Raw genomic sequence first — 24,699 nt, 5'->3', positions numbered from 1 at the left:
AAGACCCACTAATTTTGTGGCAGTTTTGACGTATTCCATAAATTATTTGATACTCTCTCCTCTAGGAAGTGGAGCTGAATTCCCCTTCGAAATAAAGTATGGAATGGGAAGAAATAGTAACTTTACAGTGGAGAAAATAGGTAGCATCTTACGTGAGTGGTCAAGGCTAACATCACCAGTGGTGAACCATGTTGATATGATGTAACCCCTGACATGATACAATGAGAATAGAATTGCAGGTATTATTTCCCGAAATCCATAACTCCACCCTCATCATAAGAAAAAAAACAAAAAACAAACAAAAAAAACAAAAAAACAGATGAACTCAAATTGAGGATTATTCCACAAAGTACTTGACTAGTACTCCTCACAAATTCCAAGAATGTAAAAACCACAGGAAGACTAAGAAATTGTCACAGATAAGAGAAAACTAAGGAGAGAGAGACAAACCATGAGAGACTCTTGACTCTGAGAAACTGAGGGTTGCTGAAAGGGAGGTGGGTGGGGGGATGGGGCAACTGGGTGATGGGCAATAAGGGGAGCACGTGATGTGACGAGCACTGGGTGTTATATGCAACTGATGAATCATTGAACATTACATCAAAAACTAATGATGTACCATATGTTGGCTAATTGAATTTAAATTAAAAAAATGGAGTGTTTATACTATGAAAACAAAAAAGAGAGAAGACTAAGGCGACATGAGGAAGTGCAATACAGCATCCTGGATGGGAAACCAGAGCAGAAAAAGTGGGCATCGGTGGGGAATCTGATGAAATCTGAATAGTTTAGTTAACAATATTGTACCAATGTTAATATACTCATTTGGTAAATGTACTCTGGTTATGACAGATGTTAAGGTTAGAGGAAGGTATGTCAAGGGTATGAGAGAATCCCATGTACTGTCTTTGCAACTCTTCTACCAATCTAACATTATTTCCAAATAATAAGTAAACAAAATGTCAAAATTCTTACCAGAATTGGAAGTACCTTAGTGATCTGGTCCCAGGTTGTGTCTGATCTCATGTCTCATGACATTCTTCACACAATGGGGACGATCAGGGCCTGACAGTTACCTGCTGTGTGGCAGTGCCCTGCCTCCCAATATCCCCTTGACCTCTCCTGTGACTCCAAATAATCCTCTCCATGAAGTTTTTTTTTTTTTTTTTAAGATTTTGTTTTTTAAGTCATCTCTATACCCAACGTGGAGCTCGAACTTACAACCCTGAGATCAAGAGTTGCATGCTCCACTGACTGAGCCAGTCAGGTGCCCCTCCACGAGGATTTTTTTCAACATCTCGGTTATAACTATTTTCCACCCCAGCAACTTTCTATCTCCCTTTTCCTCTTTGCTTTTTAATGTAGCACTCATCATTTCTAACCTCCTTATTCCTTTACAATAGAATCTCCATGAGGGCAGAGAATTTTGTCCATTTCATTCACTGTATACCAAGCACCTAGAACACTGCTTAGTACCAATGAACACATATTTGTTGGATGAATGAATTCCATAAATATTGTATTTCTACTATGTTCCAGATACTGTAAACAAAATGGACATTATTCCCATGTTCATGGAAAGTTACAGTGTAGTGAGGAGGTAGATACTTATAGGAACAGCTTTAGCAACGTTGGACAATTGCTCTAACCAGGAAAGTAGAAGATGCTAGGGAGACTCTGAGCAGAATCATGTAAGGCAGTGTCAGCAAAGGGTCAGCAAAAACCTCCTGACAGGTGACTTTTAAGTCTGAACTCAGAGGGTGGGAAGATCATTAGACACAGAGGGGAGAAAGAAAACATTTTTTTCCAGGCTAAGGTAGTGTATGGGAAAACCTAAAGATCAAAAAGAGTTTATGTGCATCCAAGGATTGCACAAGAATCAGCCATGGGCTGGAACATCAAGTGAGAAAGGCTAGAGATGTTAGCAGATACCAGATCCCAGAAGGCCTTGTCAACCACATTACGGGATTGTGGCTTTAATCGGAGGCTCTTGAAGACACTGATGAGTTTCAAGCAGAGAAGTGATCGACCACTCTATTGCGGTACAGAGAGGAACTGTGGGTCTTGATAAGACTAGACCACAGAGATGCAGTGATCCACATAGACATGAATAGATTAAATGTTTATTCCAAGGTGGAGAAATTTCCTTTTTTATATTGCTTACTTTGAATAGTTAAGAACAGCTTTTTCTTCAAACTACACTTAGTCATTAACTCAGGAAAGATATGTTCATTAAGGCCATTAGAACATCTTTCTCTTTTATTCTCCTTCTCGCCCATGTTCTTAACTCGTGCACATACAACCTCACACATATACACATTCACACACACATCCACACATGTGTCACACTGAGATCTACCTATAAATTGGTGCTGTTATAGTAAAGGGATTGGGGTCTTTATATGAGAGAATTCTACCGACACACATGTATTTACCTAATAATGAAACTTTAGTTTCTTTGTAGGCACATGAGTTTTTTAAAAAGCTAAAGTTTGTCTATCTCTACCAACTAAAAAGTCTGACTTAAACACTTTTAAAGTGGCATGATTTTCTCATTCACTCAAGATCAATTTAATGCACTTGACATTACATAAAACTTTCTTTTAAACTTGTGTTATGATCATAGTTAAACTGTAAGACCCTTGAGGCCAGAATCTATGTCTAAGAAAGTATTCCTGTATATCCTCCATGAGACTTAGCATACTGCTTGACAGAAAGTATATGTTCAGATTTGATGACTAGCTATATTGCCCATGCATGACATTTAATTTAAATTAATTCAAGAATTTTTATTGAGCACTTCCTATGCACCACGGTGTATTCATGGCATTCATGGTGTAATATATTGTTGCCCATTAGAAACTCACAGAAAAGCAAAGAAGTACACATTTTTATACGCTGTTTGTAAATCCTCTCACTATATTTAATTCATGTAATGATACTGATTATTTCATTAGAAATTAGTATCTAGATGCCAGTACACAGTAGGTAATTTTTGGTGGCACATAGATTGGAAGCTAATACCATTAATATCACAAATGAAAACATTCCTTTCTCTCTCTCTTTCTTTCTCTTTTTTCCTTTTCTTTCTTTCTACACTCCTGCTTTCCTGAAGTTCTTCTTCATCATCTCCCTGGCCTCCAGGGCTCCCCGGCCACGAAAGCTCTGTAATGAGGTGTCTGAGCAAGCGATAATCCCCGGAGGTTCTCAGTGTTCTCTCCTTTTCCCCTCCACAATGAAAACTTGAGACCAGTATTTTGGAAAAGCATTTCTGGGAGGCTGCCAGCCCCAGCCCTGGACCTTAGTGAGACTTGATTTTCATTCCATTCCTGTGACCTCCCTTCTCCTTAAAAAAAATAAAATAAAATAGTGGTAAGTTTTTCAGAGGTGGGATCATTGGTGGCAAAAACAATAGAAAAAAAAGAATTAAAGTTATTTAACAGGAGCCAAAAGAGAAAGCAAGAGAATCCAAAGTGTTTAACGCTCGCTAGTCTCTTCTGTTGAGGGCCATGTTATGTATGCTTATGATTAATTGCACATTTGCACTTTTATATTACTCTGCAGTGAAAGAGCAAGAAAATGAACCCTTGATACTTTGCTTTCATTTTTGCCATATCAGTTTCCTATCACATTAACTATACATTTCTTTTTATTTTCATCTCTCATTCTTTATGGCATTGAAGGACAGAAATATCAGCATACAATAGCTTGATTCACACTGAAACGACCTGGAGAATGCCCCAGAACCAAGTGGGCCTACCTGTGGCCATGCCACAAAGAGGAATTCAAGATATCCAATAGATTCCATGATACAATCACCACTTCACCACGCGAGCACAGTTGAGTGCACGTTACTTATTTTGTATCCTGGATAATAAGACCTCATAGTTAAGTTGCTGAATGAGGGATGACTTAACACATCTTGTGAGAAGTTTCTGTAGTCAGTGCCACTTAGCCAGTCTCCTGTGAGTCCTAAGAGTATCTTAAATGCTTATATTCAAAGTTCAAAAAAGTGATTAAAGACATGGAGGTAGTAAGTTTCTCTGAAACTTGTACCCAAACAGCCATGGAAATCAACATGGCTGGCACTTCAAAACATATGTTAAAAGTGAAAGGTTAGTTAAAGGTCAAGGGGGCGTGTGTGACAATTTACCTTATGTCCTCTCAAAATGGTTCACAATCAAATGTACCTTGTTTTCAAGGTTACCTAATTTTCTCCCTCTATCAATGAAATCAAAAGTAATAATCCAGAGGAGATCTCTTCCTCCTCAAGGCAGGAAGCTTCCACACCATGCCACTCATGTATTCCTTGCAATTGATTAAGATCGTCTTAGATGTGGGGAAGCTGTTTCTGATCCCCTTATCACAGTGTAAAGTAAAACATGCTTGACTGGTTAATAAAAATGGAAGATGAAGTTACAAAGAGGAAAAGTTCACTTGAAAATCCAAAGACTAAAGTCCTTTGGTCACACCCAAGAAAGCAGACAAGCACATTTTAGAAATCGGGGGTTAACGTCTCTCTGGCAAAATTTTTCTAATTTACCATTAGTTATGAATATAACTGAGAAAAGGGGCACTCCATATTAGCTGTCTGAATTCAAATACATAAAACAAAACCAAAAAAAGTAAATGTTTTCCAGGTTTAAGTTCCACCATCTAGGTATGCAGTTGCCAAAGGCATCTGTAAAAGCAATTTTTTCATATGTACAGGGAACATTAAATGAGTTCACTGTACTTCATACGTTATTAATATGTATGATTTTAACTTCCCCTTTCATAAATCACCATTCATTCTCTATATTTTTTCCATTTATAATATAATCCATTTTGGACATTGCACAAGGAGTCATTTCTCTAAGGTTTTGTTAAAACAATTAGAGAGAATCATAGAACATTAGATTTTCAATGGATCTTAGGGGTCAGCTAGATTATCCCCTCGTTTTATAGCTGAGGAATCCAAGACACAGAAATTAAGGTCAGAGTCATGTCAGAACTGGTTTCCCAACGATGTTCTTTCCATGGGAGACTATATAGACCATAACTATTACATGTGTTGGTTTGTGGAGTCAGGTTGCCAGAGTTTGAATCCTGCCTCTACCACTGACTAGCTGTGTTTCTTTGGATAAATTACTTAATCCCTTTAAACCTCAGTTTCTTCATCTATAAACTGGGTATAATAATGATAACTGCCTTATGGGAGTGATTTTTGAAAGTTGGTGATGAAGTGCTTAGCAGAATAATAATTTGCTATATCAGCCTTTGTGATATATCAACTGTTATTAATAATCTCCCGTGCATTTAGGCTGTAGGAGCTGAAATCATCATTTTCCCCAAGGGAAGTTTGCTTGAAAGGGGGATTGTTTGAAATCAAGCAACAGCCATGACAAATTTTTAGTTTCTATTTTCCAAAGCCTCTTAGCTGAATGTCTGAGATCATTAAAAGTCCATTTTTATTAATATCCGTCTATGTTACCCAGGCATTCAATAGGACATTGAATAAAAGAAATCGTGAGATCTTTAATGATATAGTACATATATGAAAAAATAATGGAAGAAATTAAAAACCAATTACAGAAAGTAAAGAACATTAAACATATAATATTTCATTATTATGGCTTTCAGAAACTTACTGTCTGAAGATGGAACTATTTGTATTTTCAACAGGAAGAATATCTTTTATTGATACTTGTTTTTAAGTAAGGAGACTCACCAACTTATATCCAGCACTTGCTATAACACTTTGGATATATTTTCTTAAAGCACACTCCTCTCTGTGGTTAAAATGTTCACAAGAGGCCCCTTTGGTTTTTCAAGCCTCATGTAAATGGAGCCATTTCAGGACGTTGCTAAGCACTTAGAAAGAGTTTGCAATGTGGTTCATTTTAGTGCTGGGAAATTCTTCTTGGTGTTACCCTGACCTCAAGTGGTCTATTTCCTAATGCTTTTAGCAGAAAAAAAAAAATCGTATTACATCAAACCTATTTTACTATTTATACAGTTTGTAAATTAGATAGAGAGTATCATCAAGTTTAAATTGCTGGAGATTTTCCTTAAAATCTGAAACAGAATAGTTAGGAAGAACATTTTGCCCTTTGAGATTCATCTATTGTTGTTCTACTTCTGCTCACCTCTCCACACAGCCAAAAACTATATGTTCTTATTGCCCTAGACCTTACCTTTGGTGCTTCTGCTTACTTTCGTAGTTTCGCATAATTTTTTTAAATTTTATTTTATTATGTTATGTTAATCACCATACATTACATCATTAGTTTTTGATGTAGTGTTCCATGATTCATTGTTTGCGTTTAACACCCAGGGCTCCATTCAGTATGTGTCCTCTTTAATAGCCATCACCAGGCTAACCCATCCCCCAACCCCTCCCCTCTACAACCCTCAGTTTGTTTCACATAATTTTTACCTTTATTTTCCCACTACCTCAAGGTCCTGGGCAAAGTATATACCTTTCCTCAGCCTCAGTTTCTTCCACAAGAAAAAGGTATTAAGAATACCTACATTATGTTCTGAGATCGATCCAAACTGGGGCATTAAAATAGCATAGTCCTGCTTAAGAATGCAGACAGGCAGGACAGATAGAGATCATTTCTTTTCTTTCTTTCTTTCTTTTTCTTTCTTTCTTTCTTTCTTTCTTTCTTTCTTTCTTTCTTTCTTTCTTTCTTTCTTTCTTTCTTTCTTTTTTTTTTTTAAGAAAGAGAGAGAGATGGGAGAGAGGCACAGGGAGAGGGAGAGAGAATCCCAAATAGGCTCCACACCCAGCATGGAGTCCCACGAGGGGCTTGACAGCGGGGCCCCCTGTGGGGCTTGATCCCACGACCCTGAGATCATGACCTGAGCTGAAAGCAAATGGCTGCCTAACCCACGGAGCCGCCCAGGTGTCCAGAGAGTGACCATTTGAAAGCCCATCTCAGAGCTACGTACCATACCTTTTGAGTAAGCCACTTGAATTTTCATCATCCATAAAACAGATATAGATAGTGAGATCGACTCCAAAGAGTTATTGAAGCACTTAAAGGAAATAACGCAAACAGCAAATTCAGCGTTGTGCAAAGCACACTGAGTGCTCAAAAGTATTAGTTGCTGTACTATCATCACATAAAGCAACTGGCATAGTACTTGGCATATGCAATTAAACAAATGGAAATTATTATTAAGTATTAGTGTTATGGTATTTAACAATAATAGGAACAAACTCATACTTCTGGATTAATAGGTGATGTGCCACCTTTCAGATGCAACACGATATATATTAACCCTCTGGTAACACTCAACCTCATTCAGGTGATGGAGGTAAGTGTGATGTGGAAGGTAGGGCCCTCAAACTGCAGCTCCCAGGTGGCCGAGTACTCTGATCCCACACCGGCTTTGCCCTGACTATTGCCTATGGGGATGGAGGAGCTTTAGCCGTATCACATGTGCTTTTCGTTAGTGAGAAGTGTATCTTACCTTTGAAGTTCTTGTTTTAAAATCCAATAATACTAAATATTCAGCAATCTGAATTATATATAACTGCTCTAGGATTTTCCATAGCTCCTTATGGTATGGGCTTACCAAATTCTGTGTCAAATACAAACTTTATTTTATATATCCTAAATCCTGAAGACATTTATTTTGGAAACTTTTTGGAGCTCTAGCTCAAAACAGATGAATGTGACCTACTAAAGCTGGGTCTATTAGATAAATTATATAATCACATCTCTGAGTCAGGCATTCCAAAGAGCCTGTTTTTAACAATAAAATCTGGTCGATATACTCATTTACCCTAAGGATTGTGTCAAAATCTACATTAGTATTTCCAAATTAGGTGATAACTAACGAAAAGCCTCTGTGATTAGTTAGACTAGCAAAATCCCCTGTATTATATATCACCTCCTGAAGATTCACTATTGACATGTTAAAAGTTCCGAAAATTCCCAGAGGACAGAAATCTATTCAAAATTGTGCTACCCCGCTGAAAAACAAGCTTAACCATATGTCTGCCTTTGAAGAACACCTACTATCGACATGGGGAATTAGTATTCCTTGAAACACTGTGGAGAACAAATATCAATGTAGATGACTAATTTGAAAATAATGATTTTTTTCCCCTTCGATGAGGTAAATGAGCAACATTTGGCATCTCAGCTGTCACTTCCAGCTTCTGAAAAGGAGAGGAGCCCACCAGCTTGCTGCTGTCTAGATGGCAGCCCACCATTGCACTATGCATACTTTTGTCTCTATGGTTGGGAGACCTGAGGCTGGCCAGGAATTACTTGAAGGTAATTTATATAATTTCACAAAATTCTAAACCAAGAACTCCAAAGCTAAAGACAAAAAAGCAATTTCAACTAGATATATCAAAATTAGGTGTGAAATATATCTTTTTTAAATTATTTATTTATTTGACAGAGAGAGAGCACAAGTAGGCAGAGCGGCAGGCAGAGGGAGAGGGAGAAGCAGGCTTCTCACTGAGCAGAGAGCCCGATGTGGGGCTTGATCCCAGGACCCTGGAATCATGACCTGAGCTAAAGGCAGACGCTTAACGACTGAGCCACCCAGGCGCCCCAAATATATCTTAATAGTACATACAGCTAATAGCAACTGCAATGACAAAGGGCTAGAATTAAATGTGTTGAATCCATTTATTTAAAAACACTTAATAAACATTTGTTGAGCACCAAGCATTGGATGTTTAGAAGCTGGGAACATGCTGCTGGAAAAGATACAATTTCTGTCCTTAAGGGTGGTGGCAGAGATGGATGTATTACATGAATAATAGACAGGAAGTGAGTACTGTGATGGGGTACACATCGGAGGCTATGGGAGCAGATCAGAGGAGCAATGAACCCAATCTTAGGTGATGGGGTTACAGACAAGGCTTCCCCAAGACATAGGGTTGCCAGATAAAATAGAGGATGCACAGTTACATTTGAATTTTTGATAAACAATGAATAATTCCTTAGTATAAGTATGATCATGCAATACTTTAAGTAGGTGTCCTGTATTTTTATTTGCTAAATCTGGCATCTCTACTAAGACATGATGTTTAAGTTACAATCTGAAGGAAAAGAGCCAGGTAAAGAAACAAAAAAGACCATCAGCAGCAAATGGACCCACATGCAGAAAGGTGCAGATTTAAGCATAGACAGTGCCATGGAGAAGTACAAACAGATCATTATGGCAGAATTTGAGATTTGGATGGAGTGGGGAGTTGTAAACATATTTTGGAATGTCTGCTTTCTTTAGCGGTGATGGGGAGCCATGAGATGGTTTTATGTTTAGTGTTATCAGACTTGTGCTTAAGAAATAACAATCTGGAATAGAGCCAGACTGGATGCAAGAAATCCATTAAGAGAGTATTGTTAGTAAATTTTCTGAAAAGTGATGGTGCTTGAATTAATATGATGGCCATAAGGATGAAGAGACATTATGATTTCAAAACACATGTAGAAATTATGTAATGGTTGAGGGTTCATATCCAGAAGTCCAGTTGGCCTGCTGCTTGTGAGCTGTGGGTGGTAATATATCATGGGGGTTAAGAATAAAGATGTTTCAGTCTATTTTTATAAGTAGAGTTGTCTCTGAACTAAGGTTCTCACTATGAATATGGTCTTAATAGTAGAACAGGATTACTGTAGTGTTACATTAAATAATACATGTGAAGTGCTTAGCACAGGATTATGAGAGAGAAGAGAATAAAGAATGAACCTCAGGCTTCTCGTGGGGAAGTTAGAATAATAGAAGATGAAAATCAGAAGTATCCCAGAAAAAGACACACAAATGTAGTCAACTGACATTTGACAAAGGAGCAAAGGTGATTCAAGGGAAAAAGGATAGTCTTTTCAACAAATGGTGCTGGGACAAGTAGACTTCAATGTGCAAAAAGTGAATGCAGACATAGACCTTACACTTTTTCTAAAAATTAACCAAAGACCCAAAGGTAAACAACAAAACTCTTAAATTCCTTGGAGATAATACAGGAGAAAATCTAAGTGGTCTTAGGTTTGGCAATGATGTTTTATATACACCAAAAGCATGATTCAAGAAAGAAAAAACTGACAAATTAGATTTCATTGAACTTAAAATTTTCTCTCTGTGAAAGACACTGTCAAGAGAATGAAAAGACAAGCCATAGAATAGGAGAAAAAAATCTTTAAAAAACACTTGTATGATAAAGGATTTGTATCTAAAATATACAAAGAACTCCTAAAATTCGAAAACTAAAAAAAAAAAAAATTAAAAATGGGGAAAAGATCTGAACAGACATCTCACCAAAGAAGATGTACAGGTGGCAAATAAGCATATGAAAAGATGCTCAACATCAAATGTCATTAGTGAATCGCAAATGAAAACAATGAGATACCACTACATACTATGAGAATGGCCAAAATCCAGAACATTGGCAATACAAATGCTGTGAGAATGTGGAGCAATGGGAACTCTTGCTCATTGCTGGTGGGAATGGGAAGTAACACAGTCATTTTGGAAGACAGTTTGGCAATTTCTTACAAAACTAAAATACTCTTACCATACAATCCAGCAATCATGGTCCTTGGTATTTACTCAAAGGATTTGAATACTTATGTCCAAATAAAAATCTTCACATGAATGCTTACAGCAGCTTTATTCATAATTCCCAAAACTTAGAAGCAATCAAGGTGTTCTTTACTAGGTGAATGGATAAACAGTGTGTCATCCATTCAATATTATTTAACAAAAAGAAATGAGCCGTCAAGACAAAAAAAAAAACCTGGAGGAAACTCAGATGCACATTGTTAAATGAAAGAAACCAATCTGAGAAGGCTACATACTGTATAATTATTTATATGACATTCTAGAAAAGGCAAAACTACAGAGACATTAAAAAGGTCAGTGATGGTCAGTGGTTAAGATGGAGGGAGGGATGAATAGGTAGAGGGATTTTAAGGCAACTGAACTACACTGTACTCTACTGTAATGGTAGATGTATTTGTGAAAACTCACAGAATGTACAACACAAATCACTTCACTTATGTTAAGTGAAACTTAACATAAACTATGGACTTTAGTTAATAATAATAATATATCAAAATTGACATCAATTGTGACCCATGTACCACATCAATGCAAGGTGATGTGAATAATAGGAAGGAATACATAGGAACACTGTACTTTCCTCTCAATTTTTCTGTGAACCTAAAAGTGCTTTAAAAAATAAATTATATTCAGATGCCTGGGTGGCTCAGTCAGTTAAGCATCTTACTTTGGCTCAGGTCATGATCTCAGAGTCCTGGCATCGAGCCCAGTGTCTGGCTCCACTCAGTGGGGAGTCAGCTTCTCTCCCTCTCTCTCTGCCCCTCCCCCCGTGCTCTCTCTCTCTCTCTCTCTCAAATAAATGAATAAATAAATACATAAATCTTTAAGAAATAAATTATAGGGGCGCCTGGATAGCTCAGTCAGTTAAGCATCTGCCTTCGGCTCAGGTCATGATCCCAGGGTCCTGGGATCAAGTCCCGCATTGGGCTCCCTGGTCAGCGAGGAGTCTGCTTCTCCCTCTGCCTCTGCCCCTGGCTTGTGCTCTCTCTCTCACTCACTCTCTCTCTCTCAAAATAAATAAAATTTTAAAAAAGTAAAAAGTTAAAAATAAATTATATTAATTACATATATGCTTACATATATTAATTATATTATGCATATTTATCTATTACATATATATATATATATATATATATATATAAAAGCAGAACTGGGTTAAGATTTTATGTTCAATTTGAGCTTCCCTCTGTCTCTTGAGCCTGGAGCATGCCAGTAGGTGATCAGACACATAGCTCTGCTTTGTCTCACATTTAATGTGATCAAAGCTATGGTTATTGCAGTAAAAACATCTGCAGAGAATATTGACAGTGAGAAGAGGCCCAAGCCGAGCACGCAGAATCACATTTAGGCATAGAGGACGAGCAGGCTAGGAGCAAAGAGGAAGTGGGGCGAGGATGACTGGGGGAGTGTGGTGCCCTCGAAACCGACATGGAAGGCTCCCCTGAGCAGGAAGGAGTAGTCAGAACCAGAAGTGCCAAATGAAGCCAAGAATCTGTGTTAGTTTCTGTGAGTTGCCGGAACAAAGCGCCACACGCTGGTAGGTTCATAACAGCTGGAACGTACTGAGTCTGAAATCAAAGTGTTGATGGGCATGGCGTGTCTGGAGGCTCTGAGGGAGAATCTGCTGCACACCTCTCTCCTAGTTGTGGTGGTTGTGGGCAGTTCTTGGTGTTTCTGAGCTTGTAGTCACACCACTCCAAACTTTGCCCTCATTATCACATGGCATCCTCTCCCTATCTGTCTATATCCAAATTTCTCCCTCAAGAATAGCAGTCCTTGTTTTAAGATCGATCCTAACTCAGAATGAACTTATCTTAACTTGATTAAGTCTGTAAAGACCTTATTTCCAAAGAAGACCACATTCATCGGCACTGAGGGTTGGGAATTTTAGGAGGACACAATTCAACCAAAACCAGAATTGATCAAAAGAATTGAAAAGCAACCATTGGACTTAGGTTGGTGATCTTGAAAAAAGTAATTTTCATGGATTGGTAGAACTCCAAACCCTATTGCAGAGATGTGAATATTCAGTGAGGGGCAAATGAAAAAGTAAAGATACTGAGTGCAGATATACCTTCATAGAACGTTTTAGGGCAAATCTGGAAGCAGTGAAGAGGCATGAAGATGTTTTGCTAACTTTTATTATTACTAATTTTTAACAAATGAGATTGGTTGGAAATGGCTGAAAGGAGAAGTTTAAATAGACAGGAGATGGCAGAAAATCCATGACAAGATTGGAAGGGATATAATACAGAATGAGGATTAGAATTAGAAAGGGTATATCTCTTCCCCTAAAATAAATCAGAAGAAAACAACACTTATTGATACAGATATAGTTGTAGCTCTGGTGGAAAGAAATTGACAGTTCCCTTAGGATGGCGTTTTTCCCCGTTTTGGTGCAGTGAGGTGGGAGAGCATTAATTTAAAGATTTGAAGAGTAGACAAGCTTCGAAATGTGTCTGATGGAAAATCGGAAGCAGGAATGACTGTACTCAGCCATGCAAATCTCCCTTGAGGACCGAAGACACACATTTTTAGTAGAGATAATATACATTCTTTTAATGGAGCTAATCGGCACACATTCCTTTTTAGCACGTTCATTAACCCAGGTGGAGGCAGGTGTGGTAAAAGGAAAACAGTAGTCCTTTGAAGGTATTGGCCAAAGAGTAGTTGAAGGGATGGGCTGTGAGGTGTACAAGGGATAAGAAAGGAAGTAGATATGGAAGAGTGTCAGAGAAAACAGGCTAAGATCGAGCGACGGAGGAGTTGATGAGGTTAATTAATAGGCACATTGAAGAAACTAAGTTAAATTGTTTGACTGGTGTAGGGGCCTGCCAGGGAATGAGAAGCTGGGTTTCCAGATGTCCATGATGGCTCAATTCTGGGTAAGCTTAAGCTCTGAGCTGTCACTAGGGACGTAGATGCCCGAAGGAAGGGGGAGGTAAGAGTTACTGCAGTTAATGCTGCAAGACACTGAACAAGTTATAATCTACTTATTAAAGTTTTAAAAGTACTGAGAGTATTTTCTACATTAGCCAGAAATAAAATATAGTTGGACCATGTTAAGAATATATTTGTTTTAAAAATACGCCGCATCCTGCCGCTAAGCAAAGTTGTGAACTGGTGAATTTTATGTATGGTATCCTCTCCTCTTCTTTGTTGGTGGTTCTTCTTAATAGACCAACACATGCCCTCCCTCCCGAGGACCTCTTTGCTTTCCTCAACAGTACCCCCCAACCCCCCAAGAGTCTGTAGTTTTCTGATTGGAATCTATCCATTTCTATACCTTGGATTTTCAAGTCTGTTTCCTTAAAAATGTTAAATAGGTGAATAAGTAATTCCTGTTAGTAAACTGAGAGAGGGCAAAGCAGAGAGCACAACTAGATCAAACAGTGGAGCCAGTCCTTGTCCTTCCATAACTAGCTGTGTGACATTAGGGAATCTTCATCTCTCTCTGCTTCAGTTTTCTAATCTGAGAAAGGAAATAAAGAACCTACTCATCTGTACATAGTAAGCCCTGTTTAAGTGTTTGATAAATAAAATGAGTGTTAATGAACTTATGTTCTGCCCTCACATACACCTCTTGGGACTCCTGGATATAATAATCTCACTACGAAAGAGAACTCTAGGAGAGGGCATTTCACACCAGTGAGCATGATTGATGATCCTCTCTTCCCCCAAATCACATTGGTGTAGACATCTTTGACACCTGTGCAGTGCCATCTACTGGTAAATAATAACAATAATGAAAAAATTATAACAATAATATTAATAATGTGAATTTAATTTCTCTCCATAATAAATTTTCTAAAGTTTCTGAATTTTTTAAAAATGCATTGAGATCTCAGATCTTTTTGCTAGTCTGATATCTCTCCCCGTTACCTATATTTTGTTTGTTTTTCCAAAGGTAGATTTCACCAAATAAAACATAAAATGAGCAAAATACATACACAAAATTTTTAGAAGGAATGACTTTCAAAATACCATTTTCTGGGTGAAACAATAATTTTTAATCTGTATCTAAGTGTCTAAATTGCTGAATGGTTTACAAACTCGGTCAGAAAGACAAATGAAACAGCCAGACCAAAGTTGTTGCAGATCCACGGTGGATGAGCAGCCTTTCTGTGGCTTATCAACTGGGTTTACTCAAGATTATGTCAATCACTTTAATAGCATTGGCTGAATGTGCACTGCAGGGAAAGCAAGGAAGTCCCTTTTCACTATTGCTGTTATCCCAGCGATTGGTAGCAGCTCTTTCCCTGAATATCACCTAAGGCTTAGACTTGAAGAATGGGTTTGAGCTAGGTATGGGCTCTGGGAAAGAGGAAAATAGATAAAAGAAGCAAAAGAGAAAAGTAAGGAGTGGGGGAAAGAAACTATAGAAAAGAAATCATGAATTAGGAAATGAATAGATTAGTGAGTTGAGAGAGATGCAAAACACAGTCTTTTCCTTAGATATTATAAATTGTCCTCAAATGAAGTTTTCCTTCATTTTATTTAGGTTCTAATGCTTATCTCTAGTTTTTTTTATACATTGCCATCAAATTGGTTTTATGGATCTCTCTTTTTTTTAAAAGATTTTATTTATTTGAGAGAGTGAGAATGAGAGAGAGAGAGCACATGAGGGGGGAGGGTCAGAGGGAGAAGCAGACTCCCCGCTGAGCAGGGAGCCCGATGCGGGACGCCATCCCGGGACTCCAGGATCACGACCTGAGCTGAAGGCAGTTGCTGAACCAACTGAGCCACCCAGGCGCCCGGTTTTATGGATCTCTTTAATGATTTCTGATCAATACGACCTATTGATAACTGGTAATTGACGTATGATGGCTGAGGTTAAATCCATATGATTTAAGTGTCCATAAAATTCTCTGCGTGCAAAGGCTTAAATTAGAGATGATTTCTTATCCCACAGTTTGGCTTTTTTTCAGGTGATCAGATTCCCCCGTCTTTGCAACATAGCTGTGAGGGCATTAAAAAAAAAAAAAAAAAAGTTTCTGTTGGAGGACTAGGATAAAGGCAATCTGCCCCAAAGGGGTTTGTTTGTTAATTGCTTTGGTCTACTTTACAAGGTCAAATCCATTCTCCTAATGACGAATCTCATCTGTTCTGGCAGAGAAAGAAATGTTTTCTTTCACTTCTACGTGTGGCAAGAGCTCATTCATCTCAGTAAGTTCTGAAGAGAAATCTAGCTACATCAGAGAGAGGAGTATTCAAAGGGCAACTGATGGCCAGGAAGATATATGGAATTCACTTTCCTGAGACAGACATTCAAATGGTAACAAGTGATAGAAAACAGCTCTATATTTCAGCATGATGTGTGTTCACTCCTGATGGTTAAACCCCCTGTGAGCCATCTGCATTTAATGGGTTAGAACTACTTTGTAGCTGCAGCTTTTCCTTCCACTGCTCTCTTATTTATTTGAGAGGAGACCGAACTCCACTCTTTAAAAGTTAAGCATGTAAGAAACCCTGCCAAGAGAATCAGAAAGAAAAGGCAAATTTATAGCCTAGTGTTGTTTTAAGCATTTAGTAGTATAAATAAGAAGTGTAGATAAATGTGTACAAGGAGACGCATAAGTGACCCTCTGTTTATCTCAGTTACATTATTTGCCTAAATTCCAGAGCAGAATTAACCCAATTAGTTTATATAATGGCTAATGCTGTCCTTCAGCTGAGCTATTAGGGATGTGCATGACTGATGCTAGGTGGGGGATGGTGTTATTTTACTTTATAAGTCAAGCCATGGGGACTGTGATTTGTATCCAGTATGCAGATAAAAATCAAAATCCAGTGTGGAAATTACTGTACCTCAAAGCAATGTACACTGTTGGTGTTTTTAGTGCAATTAAATCAAACTTCTGGTTAAAATGCCGATGATAATGGCTTTCTATAAGTACTGCTGTCTTACTCGAGACTTGTCACATTTTACTCACATCTCATTATTTTTCTCTGACTTACAAAAGTCAGCAGCCATAAGCACTCAATAAATATTTGCTGAATTGAATTGAACTCTGAGAACTGAGAGGTGAGGTGGCACTGATCATCAGTGACACATCTGGGACCAGAATCTTGATTTTCTTCTGCTAAATTGTTAGTGATCTCAGCCAAAGCCAGTCGAAATATAACACAATTTGAAATCTAAGAAAGTTGCGCATAGTTACAAAAAAGTTAATCTGAGTCACATAACTACAAAAGTCTGGCAAATTCTCTCTTGCCACGTATTTTCACTCGTAATACTTAAACTAATTTAAGAGTTCACCTTCTGACTAACATCTAGCTATATAGCTCTCTTCCTAGGTCATTAAAATTTTCTTCTAAGGCATTTCTCAGAATAATTTTTTCCTGCCTTTTTTCCCCTTTGAACCAGAAAACGTATCTACAAGGGGAGCCGTCTTAGGGCTTTAAAAACATCGATCAATTTCACAGCTGGGAAAAGAGGGATCAAGATAAGAGAGCAATTCCTCCATTAAACCTCTGTTTATAGAATTTAGGCAAGAGTTTTGTATAAAATGAGACAAACTTTGACCATACTGAGGCAGACAAAGAGTTAAATTAAAGACACAAAAGCAACACCCAGCTGCTGCTGCTTTTCCTTTTCCCTTTCATGGAGTGGGGAGTATTTTTCCTGCTGTGACCTCAGAATCTTCTGTCTTTTTCTTGGTCAGAGATCAAGGGGTATACCAGGGTGAAACCTTCCTCTTACTGAACTTTTCTATCAACTTCTTGCAAACGTGTATTTTGAAGGTGTACTTAAAGTTATTTTTCCCATTTTTTCTGTTATATATTTATAGAGAAAGCTTATTAAAATTTGTATGCTATATTTTCATGAGAGGCAAATTTCAGCAAATGTCATCCATCCAACTAAACTGAATATCCCCTGAACACGAGGGCCATGGCTTGCATTTATTCACAACCTCCATTTAGTAATATCAAGAGTTCGGCACCCATTCATTGTATTACTTGAGAATAGAGACTTGTAAAGCCTTATTGAATAAAACAAATTATTTCTCTGGTGAATCTGAGAACTTTGGTTCAATTAACGAAATAATACTAATAAAATAAGGAAAATAAATATTTAAAATTTGAGAAGAAATTGTGGTATGATGTGAACAAAAAAATTGCAAATATTTTAACTAGCATGAAGATAGCTTTTTAAAACTGATTTGGGTTTTCTTTCAGAGAAAAAGAAGTAAAATGATATATTATTGTAAATTCTTATTCACTTTTTTAAGATTTCATTTTTTTATTTTTTAAAAAAGATTTTATTGATTTATTTGAGAGAGAGAGAGAGCACAGAGGGAGAGGGAGAGGGAGAAGCAGACTCCCCGCTGAGCAGAGAGCCCAATGCAGGGCTGGATCCCAGGACTCTGGGGTCATGATCTGAGCCAAAGACAGATGCTTAACTGACTGAGCGACCCAGACACCCCTAAGATTTTATTTTTTCAGTAATTCCTACACCCAATGGGGGACTCAAACTCACAACCCGAGATCAAGAGTTCCATGCTCTACTGACCGAGCCAGCCAGGCGCCCCGCCCCATTCATCTTTCAGTGTCTGACTGAAAACACCTCTTCTCTGCAGCTTTCCATGACTTATAAAGTGTTGAATTAATTGCTCACTTACTTGTTTTCCAATAGTATTTTGCAGGAGCCATGTCCCTATCGTATTACAGCTCTGTATGGTACCCGTTCACCTCCCCCACCAGCATGTTAGTTTCTCTAAGGTCTTGGCACAAAGGGAGTTCTCAATAATTTTGTTTGTTAATTGAATAAAACTGAATTTAAAGATTAAAAAAATGAGGGAAGAAAAAAATAATATTGACTCAATAGGAGGAAAGATTGGAGTCTGTAAAAAAAAGTATATCATTTAAGTACCTCACAGTCTACAATAAATTATTTTTAAATGCATATTTTAATTCTTTTTTCTTCATAGCTTTAAGGAAAGTCTGTAGGATAAGAAGGCAGAAGGAGAGGCTTTGGATTTAGAAATTTCTTATATCCTCTCACTATAAATTACCTCAGCCGTGAAATGCAGATGATAATAAGGTCCACTGTCACAAAATTGTGAAAGTCAAAGGAGAAAATAAATGTGGAAGCGCCTTGTTAACTTAAAGCTTTATATAAGTTTTTCACTTATCAATGAGAAAACTAAGGCTCAGAGGAATTGAATGACCGGCCTAAAGCTTTAAAGTTAAAAAGTGGTAGAACTAGGAATCCTAAGGCCATACTTCTTCCGTAATACTACCCAAACACTTCTCTATTTCTTCAGAAGCCCAGTTCCAACCTGTCTGGGTGGCTCAGTTGGTTAAGCGACTGACTCTTGATTTCAGCTCAGGGTATGATCTCAGGGTCCTGGGATCTAGCCCCACCTTGGGCTTTGCACTCAGTGGGGAGTCAGATAAAGACTCTCTCCCTCTGCTCGCTCCCCCTGCTCATGTGCTGTCTTCTCTGTCTCTCTCTCTCTCTAAAAAAATAAATCTTAAAAAAAAAAAGCCTCATTCCTATCTAGTGCATCCTGGCTTCTCAGCGATCCTCATTAAAATTCTTCATCCATTCATTCAACAATGAATTCTATAGGGCTGCCTGCCTTAAAAAGCCCCATTCTCTGGGGTACCTGGGTGGCTCAGTCGTTAAGCGTCTGCCTTCAGCTCAGGCCATGATCCCAGAGTCCTGGGATAGGTCCCGCATCGGCCCCGCATCGGCCCCGCATCGGCCCTGCATCGGGCTCCCTGCTCGGTGGGAAGCCTGCTTCCCCCTCTCCCACTCCCCCTGCTTGTGTTCCTTCTCTCTCTGTGTCTCTCTCTGTCAAATAAATAAATAAAATCTTAAAAATAAGTGAATAAATAAATAAAAAGCCCCATTCCCTTTCAGTCCTACCCTCTGCTAATAAGAGATAATATGGTAAATTATTATGTACTCGATTCTACTCCTTCCATAATCTATGACCATCCTCTGGGGTGAAAAAATTATTGGATATGGGGAAGTGATGCACATAAAGAGGGTTTTTTAGTCCCTTTTGCTCCTTGGACCCCTCTGGCAGTTTAGTGGTCTTGTGAACCCCTTCTTAGATAAGGTATTTTAGTAAATAAAATGTATAGGCTTAAGAAGGAAACCAATTAAATTGAAACACAGGTGTCCAAATATTTACAGAATTAATTTGTAATATTTGTGCATCTTTACTGATAGATTAAATAACAAGGCCCGGCAACAGAGCTAAAAGTTACCTTAAAGAAAACTGTCATCAAGTGATAAACTCGAATTATAATTATTTCAATATATCTATATTAACTCTAATGTAATATGCAAATATCTGTTCTTTTTATTGGTGACAAAATCACAGTGCTGCCAATGCTACTGAGATTTGCTGTCCATAGTCATAAATAAAAGAAAATGCCAAGTTTCTTTTAGGGGTTAGTGAAACTAAGGGTCTAACTACTTTCCCATCTCAGTATATGTGGACCCTCTCTGCCTTCTAAACAGAGATACATCCTCCTCTGCCTGCCCTCCCACCTAAGTTATGAATCTGCTGTAGTGATTTGGGGAGATTTTAAGCATTTGATTCTTTTTATGTCCGCCAATTGGACGGCATAAATAGCCTGTAGGGGGCTCCTTTTGCCTTCTACTTAAAACTTGTGTTTAAAAAAGAAAAAAAGAAAAAACTTATCATGCTTTGACAATGCTGGTGATTATTCTGAATTATTCTCTTAAGTCTTTAGAGTATATGTTAAGGTAAATAAGTAAGAGAAAATATTACAGGGGTACATCATGTGAAGATGCATGAAAAACTTCAGTAAGTACTGCCTCTAAAGTCAGACATGCTATAAAATAATGTCATGTACATGAAATACTCATGTGAAGTCATTTATTTGCTCCTGGAACTTAAAGAATGCATAGTGGTATACAATTCTAAGGCTAGGAAGGAAAGAAAAGGCTTCTGTCAATTCTCTCCTATTTTATGCAGTAAAACTGAAGAATTGGCTAGCCCTCGTCTTGAAGACTTGTGATTAAATAGTGATTTACTGTGAATAGTGATTCACAATTTTTGCAATATATTTCTAGGATAAACAATGGCAATATGTTCATTTACAAAGGAGAGTTATTTAAAACAAACAAAAAGTCCTGTTTGAGCATTTTCTATACCCTGGAAAACCAATATCACATTTAATCTGTTTTTGAGGATTCCTGCCATAAATGAGGACTCTACTGCTAGGCATTTCACTTCTGATTTTGTTTTCATTTGGATCATTAGTGACATTGCTGCCTGGCTTGTATAAAATATATTTATATATATATAATGAGACTTAGACACTAAGAACAAAAATACTATTTAATATAGTGTTTCATTAAATATAGTCCCTTACAAAAAGCCATATTTTCTTCAATGCAAAATATGAATAGCTATAAGGAAATAATGTCTGCTGAAACTTTAGATGCCTAATTTTTTAAAGTAGAGATGGCTGAAAGTTAGCATTTATGTTTTAAATAATAAGCATACATCTTTACATTTCAATAAGAGAAAAAAGAAGTGAGCCCAACTAGGATTTTAAAAATAAGATCATTTCTAGATTTCTCCTAAAATATTTGACAGCAAATAAAAAAATGACTAAATTAATAATTAAAAATTATATCTAACAATTACTCATCATTTATAATTCTCTTTGAATTAAATATTGAAAAACAAAGGCCAGGGTTACTGGTAAGTTTAGAAAATCATTTAAATGTTTCAAAGAGCTTAGGCAAACACTGTAGTCGATCTTTCCACTTCTTTTTTAGCTAAGACATCATTTAGCTGCTGATAGACTAAAACTACAGCATTATATAGAAAACAGCCTTATATAAAATATAGGGAAGTGATAAAAGAATTGCAGATGGAGGTCAAAAAAGCAGCTAGTATTTGAGACAAAAAAGCAAAGATACTGAAAGGAAACAGTAACGTATCATCTTTGTAAGAACTCTGTTAAGTGCATCAGTATGTCCCTTCCTTGGAGGTGAAAAAAAAAAAATCAACAGCCTATTGAAACAATGAAGCTAATACACTACAGTAATTTATATACTCAATTTCATGAATTTCCTCAAGATTATATAGGTTAAGTAACTCTGTTATTCTTTGGAGATACGTTATCAAGACTGAGGGCAAAGATTAGAGCGGCTTTCTTTTTCTGATTTCATGAGAAGTTATTTAAGAAGAAAATATCACTATTTAATATTCTCAAGGAAATTATATCTTTTCAAAAATCCACAAATCATTTTCTGAAATTTCCTTTTATGTTTATGAATGAAACTGCAAACCTTACCTAATTCTCCAGTACATTTATTTCCTATCATGAGGACCAAATCTTAACCAAATTGCTCAGGAGAAAAGAGTACAAGAATCATCCCTTAAACCATCTGTGCAAGAAAAACATGTGGAAGGAGCAAATAGGGGATGAGAATGGCCTGGAAACAATTGTCCAAGTGACTCAACCACTTCAGGGCCCCAAACTCCTAGGAATCAATACCGTTAATAACTTGAGCCCAAATAAAAGGAAATTAAAACACTCCTTAGTTTTTCATCTCTTAAGTGTACAAGTTCACCCTTTTAATTTTTATTTTAAAGATTTTATTTATTTATTATTTATCTGAGAGAGAAAGAAAGAGCAGGGGGAGGAGCAGAGGGAGAGGGATAATCAGACTCCATACTGAGAGCAGAGCCCAACTCAGGGGCGGGGGGCTCCATCCCACAACCCTGAGACCATGACCTGAGCTGAAATCAAGAGTGGGACGCTTAACCGACTGAGCCACCCCAGGCGCAGCTAAGTTCAACATTTTTGTGAGGGATCTGAATTCTGGTATATGAAACTGAGTTTAACATAAGTTTAGAAATTGCAAGAGAAAATTCAGGAAGTGAATTCTACACACTCTTCGTATTAGCTTTATCTTTCCTATTGCACCAAAAGTTCATGTTATTATATCTTAATAATTTAAATATGTAATAACATCCATCCAGTGAAAAAGAAAGGTCAGAATGTTCACACACACACAAAAAACTGCATTCAATTCTTATGGCCATCATAAAATGCGAAGCATGGCTGAGGATGTAAACTTTATGGATGCATCTGTCCATGAAGACTGTGAACCCATCGAGGACAAAACCATGGTTCTATTATTTCTTTTATTATCCCCAAAAGTGCTTCACACATTGTAGGTGTTAAGAAAAAATATGTGCCGATTGAATTAATTTATAAAAAACATTGCAGATGTAGGACCTCAATTAAAAAGATGTTAAAATTAAAAAAAATGAGTTACAGTCTCCAACTAATTATTAGAAAATAATGAGAAATAAAGGAAAAAAAGAATATAATGAGAAAAAATGTTATAGTAGGAAAACTAAGGGATGATGTGAAATGCACACTTGATTCAAAAATGAGTTTTGTCCCTCATTTTAAAAATATAATGTATTAGCCAAAGGACATTAAAATTTCAATTAAGAAAGCAGGAGAAAATGAACATGAACACTACTAACTTGAGAACTTTTAAAAGGAAAGTCTTATATTTTCTTTCTAAGTTTTAGTTTGCAACTTCTTATGGACCAGACACAGGAATATATTAAAAGAAGTCATTCTCTTTTAAAAGATGAAGGATATTTAACAGCTGCCTAAACAATCCTTTAACAAGAGCTCCTGCATGTATGCATAATTCTCAGGGCCAAAGTTGAACAAGTTTGTCCTGGGAAGAAAACTAAAAGGAGAGAACTCAAAAGTAATAAAGAACAGAGTTATTATGAAGTCAAGGGATGATTGTTTAGGACATCACTCATCTCCATCATCTGCTTGATTTTAAGGTTTTATTACAAGAGATGTCTAACTGCTGTAAATATTTTTCCTATGAGGAAGAGACACTGATTTAAGTATTTTTTCTGAAATTTAATTTTTAAAATTCATTTATTCCTGTCCTTTAGCCTATAGGGCTTCTAAGCATATCCCTAAAAGCTGTAGGAACCACAAGGAAGATTCTAAGGGAGTACAAAGAGCAGAACTTGCTCTGATCCAAACCATGGGAGCCATCTTCATTTCAATTAATTTACTTTGCCTTTATGAATTAAGAGTCTTTTAAGGAGGTTGACATTTCACTCATCTGAAAAAGCTTGGAATGTGACAGGGGAAAGGGAGGAGAAGTAAATCAAAGGGGTTAGCAATTTTCCAGATGCAATGTATTTTTCTTTTCTTTTCCACCAGAAATTTTAGAGAGCCTTCTGACATTTTAATTCCCTATGCAAAACCACAGTAGCAAAAAAATGCTTACGGCTTATATATCAAAAAACAAACATGCACACATGTGCACTTGCATAAGCCCACGAAATAAATATAAAGTCAGATTTGCTGCTCTTTTAACTGAAAATGTTTCATAATATAATAAAGCATAATGTGACATGTCAAAAAAGTTTTCTTTTAGTGTATTTATTAGATGTTTGTGTGTACAGTTGAATTGACACAATTTTAGCTTAAAAGCAGTAGGTTTTGTAACTTACTCTTTTTCTAGTGTGTGACACTAAGTCGGTGTGGTGAGTTGGTGTTGGCTTTTTCACTGAGTTGGTGCTGACTTTTTCATTTAAAAGGTAGCATTTATAGAAACTATTCTCATGACTATATTTTAAATCACACCGGAATATTTCAGTTATCACCTTTATCCACATGGTTTTGGGAAACTATGCCCAAATATTTCATGCAAATGCTGGCCATTTTAGAAGAGTTCTATTTCATGGGGTAGAAATTCATGAAAACAGCCAGGGGTAAAAAAAATCTTTGAGGCCTGAAGATAAATTCTCAGCAACAGGAGATATGACCGTTGTGTCTTGGAGCCAGAGAGGGAGAAATAACAGTCAACTCCCCGAAACACCCTGCTTCAATATTTACCTGACAGCTTTGGTATCTTGACATTTTCCCCAGTGCATTTCCTCCTTTATCAGATATTATTTTACAAGGGATTTCTTGTTATACAAAATTGGCATAAATCAATCTATAACAGAGGAATTTGTTTAATACATTTATTCTTTTAAGAAGTTGCATGATCATATTTCATCGACTCGTACAATAGAAAAAAATTTACTACTAAAACAGAGTTTGTGGAGACTGATGGATGGTAAATCTATTTAG

This window comes from Eumetopias jubatus, unplaced genomic scaffold (assembly GCF_037043125.1).
Source record: "Eumetopias jubatus isolate StellerSeaLion01/CBP00866 unplaced genomic scaffold, mEumJub1_p1.0 scaffold_8, whole genome shotgun sequence".
In the NCBI taxonomy this organism is placed as follows: Eukaryota; Metazoa; Chordata; class Mammalia; order Carnivora; family Otariidae; genus Eumetopias; species Eumetopias jubatus.
Note: the sequence above shows the minus strand (reverse complement) of the source record.